We start from the raw sequence: 12823 nt of genomic DNA on the forward strand, positions 1-12823 counted from the left end.
AATATCTGTTACTATTCACTGTGAGACGAGAGACTGGCCTGGAGGGATCCATTGGCCTCATCCAGTCTGGCATCTCCTTTGTCCTTGTATCCCCTGATTCCCCATTCAAATTTGGCATTTTCCCTTTGTTAATGGGGACTGATTATTGTGGAACAGAATCCATCTCATATCCATTTGGAAAATCTGATACATGCAAAGGCTTGGCTGATGGCTTTTTTGATTTTTTTTAAATTATTTTTAATAAAATTGGAAGTCATCAAAGAAAATGAACCTTGCTCAGTGGTATTCAGGCCTCAGTGACTAGGCTGAGATGGCATCTGATAAATGAGAGGTAAGAAGAGTTACAGGAAATTTGCTTCTGTTTCTTGGAAGCACATGACTGAGCGAGGTTAATAATCTGATTCATTAGTTTATATCTTGTGAACTAAATGTGAATCTTGAGTCAGCACTGTATATCCTCCCACCTGGAGGTTACCACTTCCAGCCCAGACTGTTTGCCAGTTGGCCAACGAGTGCCATCCTATGGCTGATCAGTGATCGATGTGAAATTAATTTGATTAGATTTTGCCCCATTCCCAGTATCTGTATTAAAAAAAAAATCTCACGACAGTTGTCGGTAGCTAGCCTCCTTGTTGGCCACCAGCGGAGAGGTCATGCATTGAAGAGGCAGGGAGGGGGCCAATGTACCACCTCTCTTCTAGAGATGGAGGCATCCTGGCAGGGATGAAATTTGCCGTGTTCTGTAGCTAACGCATCACCATTTAAGGCTACCAGTTGCCAGCACTAAATGGAGATGGATTTCACTGTATGTTACCATAATGGGTAGAGCCTTGTTATTCTGACTCTTACTGTGTTACTCTTAGGGTGTGTCCATCCTGTCCAGAGATGGGCAGGGAAAGAGCTTAACCCTCTGTCTCTGGCTAAAGGAAGGACCCGTAGCTGCCTTCCCTGAGAACAGGGATCTGCCGGGTAGCAGAGCTGGGCCAGCCATGGGGAACTGATAATTACTGGGATTGTCAGAGGAGTCTAAGGGAGTTAGATACATACCCCTGAAACCAATGAGTCAGGCACTTAACTCCCTTAGGCACCTCTGAAGACCCCGGTCTGCATCCCTCCTAGCATATTCAAAGGCGAGTTTGCAGAGGGGAGCTGGGATGGACTCCGGGCAGGGAGAGTTGTGTGGGAGGGGAGTGGACAGTTTCCTCTTCAGAACTTGGCTGGAGGAGGCCATCGTTGGACCCCTGCCCTGGACACTGGCTGGGAGGCCCTGTTGCATTGAAGCCCTGAATGAGGCAGGCCATTCTTACATGTGCTCTCCTGGCTTACAATGAAGCTCATCACAAAAATTAAAGTTCCCCTTGGTACTTGTTCAGACTAGTGCAACTCTGCACCAGTGCACCATAGCACTGGGGAAAAGCCCTAATGCACTGCTGTCAAACCATGCTTGCACCGGCCCTGCTTATCCCCCAGTAACTGGAGTCATTAGTGCATCTCCTCTGGGGATTTCCACAATGCAGCTTAAAGCTGGTGTAGGCGAGACTTTAGAGGGGTTAAAGCCTCTGCTGCTTCCTTGTGGGAGTGGGGGGTTGAACAGTAATAAAAATCAGAGATTTTGTAACAGCAGTGACGTGGATAGACCCCTCCATGTTAGATCACTGGAGCTTGCCATGCCGGACTTCACCCATGCAAGTAACACAGATCTCATCTCTCCTGCTCAGAGCCCCAGGAAAACGGATGCTAAACAAGCTCCTCTTGCTGGTGCATGCAGCAATGCAACGGCAGCCCGTCCTTCACTGCGCAGGAGCCCAGCTGCAGGCCTTTGAGCTGGGAAACCTTCGCACTGCCACCCCCGCAGCCAGTTCCATGCAGGTACTGACATGCCTCCAGCATCCACAACGTTAGCCAGCTGCGTATCTCGGCAGGGATGGCCGCTGATGTATTTTAATTAGAGAGAGAGTGAATTACATCAGGCTACAAGAGCCCCTGACTCCTACTTGACGGCCTGGGAAAATGGAAAGACTAGCATTTTCAATTTAAGGTTTAGTTAGATAATGCTATTGGTGCCAGTAGATTACAGAGTGGATATTAAATCCCGCCGGATTTGCAAGAGCAGAATACCAGTGGAATCTATAAGTAGGTGGGAAAATGCAGGGCCAGGGAGCGATCGTCCTCTGGAGGTCCTGAGAGGCAAGAAAGAATCAGAAGTGAAGCTTTTCTGTGAAGGATGCTCCAGGTCAGGGCACACACGCACAGGCCTGTGGCCTTTAAAGGTTCCCTCTGGAGACACCTTGGGGCCTCAGACAGTAGCTGGCTCAACATGCCTGAAAGAAGCAGTGTCAGAGAAGATGGGGGCATGCCTAGATGTTGGAAAGGGGACTCAGGAGTCAGGACTCTACAGTGCTATCTCCCAGCTCAGGGAGGGGAATTTGAGCTAGATGTTAAAACAGAAGGCTAGGAAGGAGGATTCCTGGGTTCTTTGCCCAGGTGGGAGGAGATTGTGATTCTGTGGTTAAAGCAAGGGGAAATGGGAGCCCAGGCTCTTGGGTTCTATCTCCCAGCTCTGGGAGGGGAGTGTGATTTAGTGGTTGCAGCAAGAGAACGGGACTCAGGCTAATAGGACCCAACTGATTTTTTTTTCACCTCTTTTTGGTTTTGCTTTCCACTAATGTTCTAACAAGCCAGTGAACTGGCAGGAATTTTTGCTGTAAATGTGATAAAATAGTCAGAGCCAAATTTCATACTTGTGTTATTGTATTGGGCCCAGAAAGGTGATTTTAAGAGTTTGGCTTATCCAGGCAGGGTACAGAGACATACGGCATGACTTCTGTCTGTACAGCACCCAATAATAGCATCCCAGCACCTGTTCACCCAATCCACATGGCTTTAATCACGGATATCCAGTCCTTGCAGAGACAGATGCTAACAGCCCAGGACAGTAGGTGGGAAATGTTATGTGCAGGGCCGGATCTAGGCATCAGCACTCCAAGCATGTGCTTGGGGCGGCACTTTCCAAGGGGAGGCACTCTGGCTCCATTTTTTTTTTTTTTGCTTGGGGCGCAAAAAGCCAGGAGCTGGCTCTGAGCGGAGGTGAGCTGCAGAGGTGGGGGGTGCGGGGACTGCTGCCTGGTCCCCTGAGCGCACCGCCACTCCGCTTCTCCCCCCTCTCTCCCAGGCTTGCCACGTGAATCAGCTGTTTTGCGGCAAGCCTGGGAGGGAGCGGGGAGAAGACGAGTGGCGGCGGCGCACTCAGGGGAGAAGGCAGAGCGGAGGTGAGCTGTGGCGGTGGGGGGCACAGGGAGGGCCACAGGAAGTAACCCTGGGCGGGGACAAAGGAACCGCTTCCCCCGCCAGCTCACCTCCGCCTCCTCCCCCGAGCGTGCCACCACTCTGCTTCTCCCCTCCGGGGGTAGGAGGGGAAATGCGGTGTGCCCAGGGAAGGAGGCGGGGCTGGGGATTTGGGGAAGGGGTTGGAATGGGGTGGGGAAGGGGAGGAGTTGGGGTGGGGCCGGGGAAAAAATTTTTTGCATGGGGTGCAAAATTTTTTTGCTTGCCAGCCCTGGTTGTGCAAAACATTTAAGATAACAATTGGATAACAAGAACATGCAGAGCTGTAACAGTTAATGCAAACAAAGAGTTTTGGAAGGGATAAACCTCCTCCCGTTTCAGGATTTAAACCAATCTCTAGCTATCAGGGATTAGAAAGAGACCTGTTGATGTCAATGGCAAAATATCCATTGACCAGTGGAGCCAGGATTTCACCCTTGGTTGTTTTTAATCCTTACTATTATAACTCTGGATATGTTTGCTAGCAATATCCAATCCTGCTTTGAATCCTGCTGAGCTCTTCATCTCAGTAATATTTCACAGCGACGAGTTCCATGCTAGAAATTCCATGCCTTGGTTTCCCCATTAGTAAATGCAGATAATATTTGCCTACCTCCCAGGATGGAAGTGGTGAAAATTAATATTTGCAAAGCACTTTAAGATCACTCTGACGGCAGGTGCTGGAGAAAGGCAAAAGGTTGTCACTTATTATTCTAATGTACTGGTTGGTTGGTTTGACAGTTCATGGAGACTATTTATGGACTATATACATGATTGATGAGGTTATATAGGATTATTAGTTTTAAGTAGGATAAAACGTGCAAATTAATTACCACAATTATCCCCGAATATTTTATATGGTTCAAACTTTCACTCATGGGTTAGGAGAAATATTAACCTTTAAGCTCTTTTCCAGCAGCACTTCCTTCTATTTGGATACTAAGGTTAATTGAGAGCTGTTTAAAACATCCTGTTAAAGGAAGGAGTTGGAGTGGTAAAGGAATGTTTATTTCTAGTACTCACTTGTTCTACAGTAGCACAGAGAGGCCCCAGCTGAGATGAGGGGCCCATTATGCTAGGCACCATAATACATGGGATGCTCAGAAAATTCGGAGTAAAAACTAAATGTTCATTCTCTGACCAGGATGGGAGAGAAGGAGAGAGAGAGAGAGAGAGAGAGAGAGAGAGTGTGTGTGTGTGAGAGAGAGAGAGAGAAGATGGCCAAGCCTTCTGAGTCTTAAAAGTCAATTTGCACGTGGATGTCACCTGGGGACTGGTGAATTTCCATAGGTTTGAACCCCAAAAGGGTACTGTGCTGGGGAAGGAAACAGGGGTTTTCTGGCCACTGAGAATTAGCAGATATCTCCCAACACAACTTGCATCCCTCTGCGGATGATTCCAGGTCACTGCCTCAAGGACTCCACTGGGCAGGGAGTTGGGTCTCCTGAAAAGCTGTGGCACGGGAGCTGCTTCATAGAGTGAGGTTGACAGCACTGTGGAGTGTGAGACTTCTAGCCTTGGGAGGGCGTCTGAGAGGGGCAGGGGATGGCTGAGCAGTGGGAGAGCGCTCGTTATGTTCAGGTGAGGGAGGAGGAGGTAGGCCTGGGAGAGAAAACAAATCCAAGCTCTGTCTTTCCCGAAGTCTGGCCCAAGAAGGTGAGGTCGCATGGGACTAATTTCCAGCAAGGTCTGATGATAGGCCTTGAAAATCAGTGTGTTTTGATGCATGGGTGAAGGACAAAGAATGGAATTAACAGACTTCTGGGATACAGAGTAGGTGGCGACGTCCTACAGGGAGTCCAAGAGCTATTGCATGGACTCATAAACCAAAGGGATCCCAGTCAAATCACAGGAGAGCTGAGCACCTCCAGCTTTCATTGTGGGTGCTCAGCATCTGGCCCTGCTGGCGATGACATCTCCAGAGATGTGGATGCAATACACAGGCTGTCCTGTCTTCCAGGCCTGGATTTCTACCTCCTGCCTATGTTTGTTCTTCCTGTGCTTAGAGAACATTAAGCACATGACTATTCACAGCTGTTTCCTGGGAAATTTTGCAAATGGCTGTAAAAAAGCCAATGTCTCGCTGTCAAAGGTATCACCATTATCAATCTCCTCAACCTAGTGAGGTGACCGAAGCACTAGAATGGTCATCAAGTATCAGAGGGGTAGCTGTGTTAGTCTGGATCTGTAAAAAACAACAAAGAGTCCTGTGGCACCTTATAGAGTAACAGACGTATTGGAGCATAAGCTTTTGTGGGTGAATACCCACTTCGTCAGACACATGTAGTGGAAATTTCCTGGGGCAGGTGTATATATGCAAGCAAGAATCAGTCTAGAGATAACGAGGTTAGTTCAATCAGGGAGGATGAGGCCCTCTTCTAGCAGTTGAGGTGTGAACACCAAGGGAGGAGAAATGGCTTTTGTAGTTGGCAAGCCATTCACAGTCTTTGTTTAATCCTGAGCTGATGGTGTCAAATTCGCAAACAAATTGAAGTTCAACAGTTTCTCTTTGGAGTCTGGTCCTGATGGGTTTTTTTGCTGCAGGGTGGCCACCTTTAAATCTGCTATTGTGTGTCCAGGGAGGCTGAAGTGTTCTCCTACAGGTTTTTGTATATTGCCATTCCTAATATCTGACTTGTGTCCATTTATCCTTTTACGTAGGGACTGTCCAGTTTGGCTGATGTACATAGCAGAGGGGCATTGCTGGCACATGATGGTGTATAGAATGGTCATGTGATCAGAATTATTTCAGTAGCACCCGGAGCCACAGTCATGCGCCATTGTGCTGGGCATTGTACGAACACAGATCGAAAAGACAGTCTCTGCCCCCAAGAGCTTACAATCTAAGTATAAGACAAGAGGGAGAAGATGGATACAGGCAGGCACCTGGGGGACCACAAAGAAACAAGGAGAAGTAGCTCAGTATGATCTCTTGGTGAGGGTACTAAACCAAGAGCCAGGAAACCTGAGTTCCGTTCTCAGCCTTTCGCTGCTGCAGCATTTCCACCCTGTACAATAGGGCTAATATTTCCCCTTATCTCCTGCCATGTTATGTGGATGAAGTTCTAAATGTTTGTGAGGTACTCAAACACTTGGGTAACAGGGTGTGTCATATCACTAGCTACCTAGTGTATTGACTTCCTATGTGTCTAACTTGCCACCAAATAACCTCAGGCCCCAGTACTGAAAGCACTTACGGACGTGCTTAGTTTTTTCTCATGCACTTGGCTTCAATGGGATCACTTGCTATGAGTAAAGCTAAACAAGTGCATAAATGTTTGCAGGCTCAAGGCCCTAGACTGTAAACTCGGTCAGGGCAGTGATGTCTTGCTAATGGCCTGATTCAGCTCCTGCTGAAGTTAATGGACCCCCTTCCATCAACTTCGACACCTGTGTTATCAGTAATGTGGTTTTAGGTTCTGTATTAATGATGGGTGGGTGTGGAGGTTATTTTTCAGCATCCTAAACCCAGGAGTTTCCAGTGATTTGAATAAGCTCTTGCTAAGGATTTAAAGGTTGAGGTGCATATTGAAACAGCACCTCTGGGTCTTCTGAAGGTCTCCAGTCACTATTTGTAACCCTCAAGTAGTTTTACCAGGAGGCTGTATTTTACTCTTGCTAATTTGCAAATTCAACTTCTACTTTCATCTGTTATTTCTTTTATGCAAAAAGTGGTAAATTTATGTGGCAAAAAATACTGCGAGAACAGAAAGGTTCACATGCAATTAGATTTTATTAGCCTTGTTTATGTCTCCCAAGAATTGTTCATTTTAAAACTTTATAGTCAGTATGTAAGAAAGATAAAATGGTGGCCTGACTTGCTCTGGTAAGAGGTGCCAAGGATTTGAATGGATTAATAAGAAGCCCATCCTTTGAGGGAGTGTAGGGGACATTGGGTCACATCCAGCTAGTGTAAACTGGCCTCAAGGGAGCAATGCTGATTTACGCTAGCAGAGGATATGACCCAACGTTATCCTGATCTCCTGCCCAGTGGTGCACATCGAGAATAGCTCCATTTCAGTCACGGGAATGACAACAACACACAAGCAAGCATAAGTATAAATAAACTCAAGCCCATTATGATGCAAACCTATGTTAGTGTGGATTGAGGGTCAAATCCTGCATTGCTGAGTACCCTCAAATGCCATGAAAGTCCATTCACAAGACAAACATTTCAGTGCTGCTCTGGGGTCATCCTGACCTTCCTGAACAGGGCTGTAAAAGCCCAAATTCAGCCACTGGAGAGGTGAGGTATTGTCCAAATGTGCCCTACAAGAACACTAGGCTACGTCTGTGCTAGGAACGCTTCATCTGTCTAGGAAGTTTGGAATACTGTGCTGGCAAAGCGCTTCTAGCGCATATCACCATTGCAATCCGAGGTGTGATGGCAGCATGGCCAGGCATACCTGCCTTAGCACAGCTAAAAATAGCAGTGCAATCATGGGGACGCAGGCTTCAGCGCAGGCTAGCAGGGTGTGTATGTACCTAGAATCCCCAGTGTGCTTGTACAGCCCATGCTGCCCTATACAAGAACTAGGGGCCACCAAATGAAATTAATAGGCAGCAGATTTAAAACAAACAAAAGGCAGTACTTCTCCACACAATGCAGTCAACCTGTGGAACTCCTTGACAGAGGATGTTGTGATGGCCAAGACTATAACAGGGTTCAAAAAAGAACTAGATAAGTTCATGAAGGATAAGTCCATCGATGGCTATTAGCCAGGATGGGCAGGGATGGTGTCACTAGCCTCTGTTTGCCAGAAGCTGGGAATGGGCCACGGGGGATGGATCACTTTGTGATTACCAGCTCTGTTCATTCCCTCTGAAGCACCTGGCATTGGCCACTGTTGGTAGACAGGATACTGGGCTAGATGGACATTTGGTCTGACCCAGTATGGCCGTTCTTATGTTCTTATCTACACGGCTGGTTTTAGCCCAGCTAGTGTGGGTAAAGCTAGCCAGCTATGCCTACCCAAACTGCAACCCTACTATGGATTGCAGAGTAGACGTACACCTTGTATAGACACAGCTGTGCCAGCAAAGATACACATTGTAGCAGGATAGTAAAACTACCACCCAGGCATGAAACAAGCTGTGCCAGTAAAAGCACAGCTTTGCCGGTATAACTGTGTCTACGCTAGGGACTTCTGCCAGCACAGCCATCTTGGGCAGGGGTTTCACCCCCTTATCTGACAGAGCTAAGTCAGCAGAAGCCTTAGCTTTACATAGTATTGCAGTGTTCAAAAACCATGAGTCCAGCCCCAAGAAACTGTGGCTTAAAACCCATGCGATTTAATCATAATAATTAATAGGTTCTTTTTATTTCTTTCAGCACTTTGAGTGGGCACAGGTCACATTTTCCAGCTCCCCTTGGCAAGGAGGAGGGCTAGAAATTATTTTTAAAGGAAGCTCAACTTCTCATTTGAACATGTTTCCAGGACCTGGTGCTTCAGGTAAAGCATCAAATAGTGCAAGAGATGACAAAGCTGATTACAGGGAAAAAAGACAAAGAGCAAAGGTTAGACACCCAGGGAATGCCCACTCCACCCCACCTCAGCAATGCCCCTTCTGGAATAATAGCAGTTGGCTGTACTGCCATGTTTGGGAGTGGGGGATTGTGCATCTGGCTCCAATGAGGCATCTCATCCTGTCCAGTGTGATCTCTCAGCCAGTGACACTTGTGCTGCGACACAGGCTGGATGGAGAGTCCCATTCAGTTGTATGAACGGTAGTCATGCCTTGCAGCTGGGGGGCATGGGGAGATGGCAAGGAGGGGATAGGCTGCAGCGGGGTGGCAGGCTTTTCCTGGCATCCCAAGGGGCATGCAGAGGAGCCTTAACTCCACCTGATCTGGTTTTCCAATGGCTGGATTCGGGCTCTGACACTTGCATTCAGGAAGGGTACAAAGGCCAGCGTGTGGGCTGCAGCCTTCACTCCACCTGAGCTCCCTTGGACTGTGAGAGGGGAGGAGTCTGCCTTCAGGTCTCAGCTTCACCGTTCAGACCCGGTGTGGCTCATACGTTGTTTGTATTGCTGTAGCGCCCAGGAGCCCCCGTCATGGCCCGGGCCCCGTTGTGCTGGGTGCTATACAAACAAGACAGTCCCTGCCCCAAAGAACAGAGTATAAAACAAAAGACAAGCGATGGATACAGATGGACAGGGGAGCACAAGGAAACAATGGCACGGCAGTGGTCCGCATGATAGGCAGCTCATCCACCCCTTTCTGAAGAGCGGCTGCCACCTTTGACTCTCAAGTGCCACTTTCCTAGGTCTAGTCCGGTTCCCCTCTTTGGGCAACAGGCTTTTGCCGTGTAATTCCTGGGTATCGCGTGGCGAAACGGGTGCAACGTGCTTGAACACACAGCCCTGCCTATGTCCGTTCAGCCCTGCAACACCGGAGCTGTAGCCTCCTTTGAGGAGAAGATGACCCACAGTACCACACTGCCATCTAGATCTCAGCCTGAGCAGGTAAAAGAGACGACTGAGGCATGAAGCTGTTCGTCTGCGCTCCCTGCCAGCAGCAGTCGTGCGGCTAATTCACCAAGTGCCGTGTCGAAACGAACTATCTCGAAGGGTTAATGCTGATCCATCGTGGGAAGATAATCCCCAGAAGGGCCCAGCACCAGGGATGTGCAGCACAGAAGGTGCTATAACTGAACGGCAGTTTAATGCTGACACCTATTGGACGCTCGTGTCTTACAAACCTGGAATTCCCCCAGTGCTATGGGAACTGATGTGTGGGAAAGGCAGCAATGTCTGTTCCCCTTAGAGGTGGAGGTGTCTGAATGTTCCTCCCTGCTGCTCCGGGACATTCCCCTTCCCTGGCATTGGCACATCGGGGAGCAGTGACAAGAGGGCCCGGTGCTCTGTCATCTTGCCCCTTTTGTTGTCCCTCGGGCCAGCGCTAAGTGCTGGTGCCGCAAACCAGAATGGTAGCGGTTCACATTGAGGTGGCAGGGATGTAAATCGACTGCTCATGGTGCAGGGCAAGGGGGAGCCAGAGCTATTGTCCGCCGATGAGTCTTTACTGCTAAGCTGCTGAGGAGAACCCCCCCCCTCTTGCCAAGACTCTAGATCCGGAGTCTCCTGGGTTTCGTAGGGAGCTCAGTGGAATAATTCCCAGGCGGGAAGAGCTGGTGCTGAGTTGTGAATAATAACTGGGTCTGCCTTGAAAGTCTCAACCAATGGGACCTTTTGGTAGAGCTGGGAAGAGCCCTCTTGGCTTGTCCTCCTCCAAGCACCCCTTATTCTGAATCTTTCCATCTATTCCTTCCTCTAACAGCCAAGCTGCAGGGCTCTCAGCACCAGCTCCATCGCCCTCCCGCTGCTGGCTGGCCATGAGATGCTCATCACCATGGCTATATTCTCCTTGTAGTTTGTTTCCTTTCTCTCCCTTAGAATCTAAACCAAGGGAAAGCTACATGAGGGGAGCCCCTGGGCAGTGGTGATCTGGCTTTAAAATAGTCTGGAGTTAATCAGCCAATGTCTGGAAGCACCCAAAAGCATGCTGGCCTGCCACCCCAGCGGCTACTGCCGTCCTGCACCCTCTGACATCAAGTGTCCCTGACCTGAGCAGCTGCTTTCACTATATATTAGGTGTGGAAGAGGGATGTGATTTGGGGCCTGCACGTCTTATGTTGCACAGGGTCTGGCAAAATTTAAGGCCAGGCCTGCACCTGTTCTCGCTGGGACTGGAAGCACTGAAAATCTTTGTTCTTGTCAGATTTCCAACCTGGTTCTGCAGCTCCTAGAGGGGCCAGGTGGTGAACTGGCCCTCAAACTTTTTGAGGGGGTCTCATAATGCTTGGGAGCAAACATCGAAGCATGAATCCAGGTCTGAACTTCCCCAAAGCTCAGGGCTGTGCAGATCCAGCTTTGGTTGGAGCTTGTCTCTTTCTATGAGGCTCTGTCCCAGTGTCACAGAGCTGGGCGTCAGGCAGGGCTGTGAGCATGGAGCATACACCCGGGTGGGAGGTTCATTATTTTGTCTCTCAGGCTGGCTCTGACTATACTCTCTAAGCTGGGAGTACATAGTCCAGCAGCTGTAAGGTTGATTATTCGATCCCCATGCTACTGCGCTAGCTCTGTGGCTGGCCTGGCATTGAGGTTCATTCCCAGGAGCCGAGGTTCATTATTTTCTCCCGGAGTCACAGAGAGGGGAGTGCGGGCTGAGGCTGTAACTTCCTTGCCTCGTGCTTAGGAGCTGGAACGGAGAGGTTTTCAGGAATTTCAGGACCGGAAGAAGATTCCCTGTGGTTGCTTTTTAATCACAGTAATAACAGTAATGAATGCAGTGAGTGGAATTGATGGGGAAGAGCTGAGATGTGTGTGCTCACAAACTCACGTGGGATTAATGAGCAGGATTTATTGGCTTCTTCACTTAAATGGTGCTGGCTTCATTCTGCTGGAGAGCAAAAGAGACCCTCAGTGTGGAAAAGGTACCCATCAGGTATCCTATGGCATGAAATGAGCCAGCCACCCTCTGGAAAGAGATGCATTTTAGGAGGTTATTATGGCGCCAGTCACCACAGTACCTGGGCACCTCACAATAACCTTCTGAGATAGGGCAGGGCTGTTATCCCCATTGTACAGGCACGGAGACTAGATGACTTGACCAAGCTCACACAGGAAGCCTGTGGCTGAGCATGGTATTGAATCTAGGTCTTCTGATGTCTAGGCAAGTACCCTAAACACTGGACCATCTTTCCTCTTGAGCACAATGAGAGCTTCACCCTGTTCTGACCAGCCTTTGGCCCTGAAGACATAACGTTCTCATTCTAGTGCCATTACTTTGTTTTCCCACTACATTTAACTTAGCATCAAGCCCCTTTCACCAGCAACCTTGTTCTGGTGATGTTCGATCCTTCCTATCGGACGAGAGCTGCTTCCAGGGAAGAAGGTTTTGTAAAGCTACGTTAGTGTGGGGGACCTACCGGTAGATAGAACCGGCTTATAATGTACCAGCCTGTTACAGAGACCTGGGCCCAGGCCATGGGTGAAATAACATCCTCAGCTCAGCCCCCTTATATCATAAAACTGCTACACTCTGGTCTTTTTTGTTTGTTTGTTTCATTGGCAGCTTTTGCCAAATCTTTCCTTCAGTGGGAATTGCACGTGCTCAGGATTTGGCCCGAGGTGCAAGCTGTGAAGGACACTAGCAGAGTTTTGTGGGGCCCTAGGAATGGGTATTAGAGGGAAGGAGCTGTGTGAGTGGGATGTGACTGCGCTAGCTGGGAGGGGCTAGCTTCAGACCAAGGGCGAGGTGCATTAGCGGAGTTGTGTGTGAGAGGGCCTAGGCCAGCTAGGAATTCTGCACATCTGGATTTCTATGCACTGGCAGAGGGCGCGAAGTTAGAAGAATGGGATTTGTTATACGTCAGGGGATGTTATGGGGCCAGGAGGAGGGGCACATGGCAAGTGTACACTCAGCTCTTCCCCTGCCCTAAAAGTCATCCAGAATAATGGAAACACGCAATCCCCAGAGAGCGAAATCTTGAGC

Source organism: Mauremys reevesii, linkage group 12, assembly GCF_016161935.1.
Source record: "Mauremys reevesii isolate NIE-2019 linkage group 12, ASM1616193v1, whole genome shotgun sequence".
Classification (NCBI taxonomy): domain Eukaryota; kingdom Metazoa; phylum Chordata; order Testudines; family Geoemydidae; genus Mauremys; species Mauremys reevesii.